At 45.5% G+C, this 3,698-nt stretch overlaps 1 long non-coding RNA gene across 1 annotated transcript; it reads left to right on the top strand.

The window, feature by feature from the left end:
* The first annotated feature begins 1,535 nt into the window (after positions 1-1,535).
* Positions 1,536-2,990, top strand: LOC123041279 (uncharacterized). Its single transcript, XR_006418452.1, has 3 exons — positions 1,536-2,188; positions 2,285-2,483; positions 2,562-2,990. It is a non-coding gene; the product is annotated as an uncharacterized lncRNA (long non-coding RNA).
* Positions 2,991-3,698: the final 708 nt, after the last annotated feature.

Raw genomic sequence — 3,698 nt, 5'->3', positions numbered from 1 at the left:
CGACTGAACTGTCTCTGGATGGTTCTTGTCCGAAGATTGCCTCTTGTTACTTGCCACCACTACCCCCAGCGTTGCAGCAGTCGGTTCCTCGATCATACCCTTGGGCTCGCTTGGCCCCGATACTTCTGTGGTCATTGCATTGTCCTCTCCTTCATCCTGCCTCCCCGCCTCCCTGCGAGGTTCATTCTGATATGCATTGAAGCGCCAACTTTGATTGGGGTTATACTGCTCTCGCCCCCTACCTCTTCCTCCTGCATTCCTTGGGCCGCCTCGTCCCCTCTGGTTACCAAAACCACCTCTGCCAGGTTGCCTGAAGCGAATATTGTCAGCCAGAACAAATTCACCCCACTCAAACTTTGTCTCATCATGAACACCATCACCACACTCCTCGTGCCAATGCCCGCATTCACCACAGTTAAAGCAAAAGATAGGTAATTTCTCGTATTTTACTTGATATCTAACTCGTTCATCCCCCTTCTTTCCAGTGACAAACCTCTTAATTTTTGCGTTGATATCGATTTTCACCCTCACCCGGACAAATTCACCAAAGAAACCTGCCGGTAGCTTGAGCTGCACTTCTTCCACCTCGCCAATTCGCGATGCCATCCCCCTGACTGCAGGCTCGATCAAAAAGTTGTCAGGTAAACGATGGATTTGCGCCCAAACTGCCAACTTATCCAACTTGATGCTATCAGGGTTTTTGAACCCATCATACTCCACCAAAATCACTGCTTGGTCTCTGAAAAGCCATGGCCCCTCTAGCATGGCCTTATTCCAATCCCCTAGACAACCAAACTGCGCTGTGAACAAGTTGTCCTTCACCTTCCTCCAGACCACCGTTTTCGCTGGATTCCAGGCTGCACGCATGTCCCCATAAAGAGCATTAGGGCTGAAAGTCCTTGTAGCGTGTACCCTGGCTATGGCTAGCCACTTCGCCGGCGCCCCCAGATCCGGCAACTCCTCCTCCCACACGAAATCATCATCTTCCTCCTCCTGCAAATTCAACCTGGCTAGCAGCTCCTCCGTCGTCTCCTTGCCATGCCGCCCCTTCGAGCTTGATCCCGACGCCATGAACCGAGCAGTCTAGTCGCCGCCAATGAAAACCCTAGATCGATCTGCCGGAGAAACCACTATAACCAAGGCCGGGTAAGGTCACGAGGGGCCTCCCTTGATCAGCCCGAGTCCAGGGGATCACCAGCAGGTTCGATCGGGGAAAAGAAGGTAAGATCCGGCCGCGGCGCCGGAGTATGTCGAAACCCTAGGCTATCGCCGTCGGGGAGAGAAAACTCGCCGAGAGAAAACGACTCACGGACTCGCCCACCTTTTTGCTGATTTAGACATTTCTAACCGTCAGATCCGTAGTATCTAGCGACCTCCAGCCCACCTTTTGATTCCTGGCCCAACTGTTCTAAGGGGCTGCTGCTCCAGGAGAAAAAACGGAGGCCTCTGGTACACTGGGCCGATTTTCCCAGCCCATATATCTAACCGAGCGGTCCACAGCGATCGCGATCTGTTGCTGCGCTCCTTAAAAAAAATGTTCGCTCGAGGGGGATCCAGGATCCAGCCGAACAGAGGATGCGCGCGACGCGGGCGGTTTGCGTGGATCCAGCCGAGCCGCCGAGGCGAGGCAGGCGAGCAAGCGATTGGTCCGTGAGGGAATCGAGCCGACGCGCACCATGCGGGTGATTCCGGGGCCGCTCGATCTAGAACGCAGGATGCGGGCGATGAAAGTCGATGCCTCATCTGCTCGAGGAGTTCATCGCCGTTTCTACACGCAATTAGTGCAATTGAAAATCGGGGGAAATAGTGGAGTCCAGTTACTGGTTAGCATCTTGCATACTACTCCCTCCGTTCGAAATTACTTGTCTCGAAAATGGATGTATCTAGAACTAAAATACATCTAGATACATCCAATTCTACGACAAGTAATTCCGAACCGAGAAAGTATGTCCTAGCCCCTGCTCTTTGCCTTTTCTTCCTTCTGTAAAAGCTTCCCATTTGCTACGGTTCTCCGTTGTGTTGCTGCCATAATCTCCCATCCCCTCTGCTCGTCAGCCTCTCTCATTCATCTTACCAGCACTACCACTCTACAAGCACTACCGCTGTACATCTTACTCGGAGCAAAAAGGTGCTTTGTTGGAGATGAGATTTGCGGTACTAATGTCACTGCAATCTCAAGTTTAGACAGGTTGTGTTCATCATAGTTTTGGTCGATTGAGTTCAGAAAATCATGGAGGTTGGTCCTCATCAAGTAGTTAACCTTTGATCCGATCCAATCTGTCAGACCAGGAGAGGAAAAGCATCCAACGATACTGGTCTACGTGGGGCAAAGCGAGGCGGGCATGAGCAAGACTCGTCAATGCATCAAAGCGAGGCTCAACTGTTGTTAGTTCTGTGGATGGTGGTAACGTCCACCTCGCTCCCTATGGGCAAATTCCGTAGGTTTTCAACCTTTGCACCTGCGCCTCCTTTCTCCTCCTAAGGTTTGATTTGTGAGGATCTAATTTTTTTTCTTGATCCCCTTTCCAAGGGTTGGTAATTGGGTTCCTCTGATTTAACAGGAAGTCACATCGATTGATGGGTTGGTAGAGAACAACAACCAGATATGCTACTGCAAAATAATCATGGAGTCAGTCCTCTGAATGGCGTTGTGCTGCAATTGATGAATTCCTGATTTTATTGCTGTATTGTAAGATGATTTCCTGGTTTTATTGCTATGTTGTGAGATGACTTCCTGATTCTATTGCTATGTTGTGATATCCATCTCCCGTAACATGTGGTGAAGTCTTTGTCAATATGCTTCGGACATAGTCTTCTTCAGTGAGAAGCCACCCCATGCATGCGGATATAAGCTTCAGAACATATATTAGATGAGAGTACTCTTTAGTCCGGTAGTTAGCAAAACCATAGCTTCTTCCTTGCTTATAAATTTCTTGGTATGTCTTACATTCAAGGCTCAAGCTACCCATCAGTTCTATGTTGCTGCACCAATGTACTGTTTTTTATGACTGATTTTGTGTAATTTCATTGTGCCAACTCTTCTCGGCGATGCTCTATCTTCTCATTTTTACAATGAAAACCCGTTTCTTCTCAACGCAACTCATACAGACATGATAACAAAAAACTGGTTGGGATTTCCTCAGTCCTAGCAAATATTCATATGTTCACTGCTAACAAAAATAATAGTGAAAAAATAACTTTCATCTTCACCTCATGTTCCTCCATACATGATATAAATTCTACTATTTCATATATTTTATAAAACCCTATCCTATAGTGCCAAAATTGATGGGCGCTGCAACGCGCGCCATCATGATCTAGTATTTTCTTAAAGCATGATCAATTTTATGTACTACATGAATATGATATTAAAATCAGGAAAAAATCAACATATAATAATTTATTTAATATATAAAAAATTCAAAAACTAATTAAAATATTTTCTTAAAATGTGAACAGTTTGTAAAATCACAGTTTTTAAAAAATTCATAAGTTAATTATATGGGTTTTTGTTAAATTAATACGTGGATATGTTTTGATGTTATATGAACATTTTTTAATGTAATTTACTTTATTTATAATGGATTATTATAATTTAAAAGAATTTTAAAATCCCCAAGACTAAAATGTTGAAATTGTCCGCGCTGACTGTAATTAAGTTCAACCGCTGGATCATTTTCTGTTATAGTCATAAAGTG

Source organism: Triticum aestivum, chromosome 2B, assembly GCF_018294505.1.
Source record: "Triticum aestivum cultivar Chinese Spring chromosome 2B, IWGSC CS RefSeq v2.1, whole genome shotgun sequence".
Taxonomy (NCBI): domain Eukaryota; kingdom Viridiplantae; phylum Streptophyta; class Magnoliopsida; order Poales; family Poaceae; genus Triticum; species Triticum aestivum.
This window is presented reverse-complemented; position numbering and strand designations above follow the sequence as displayed.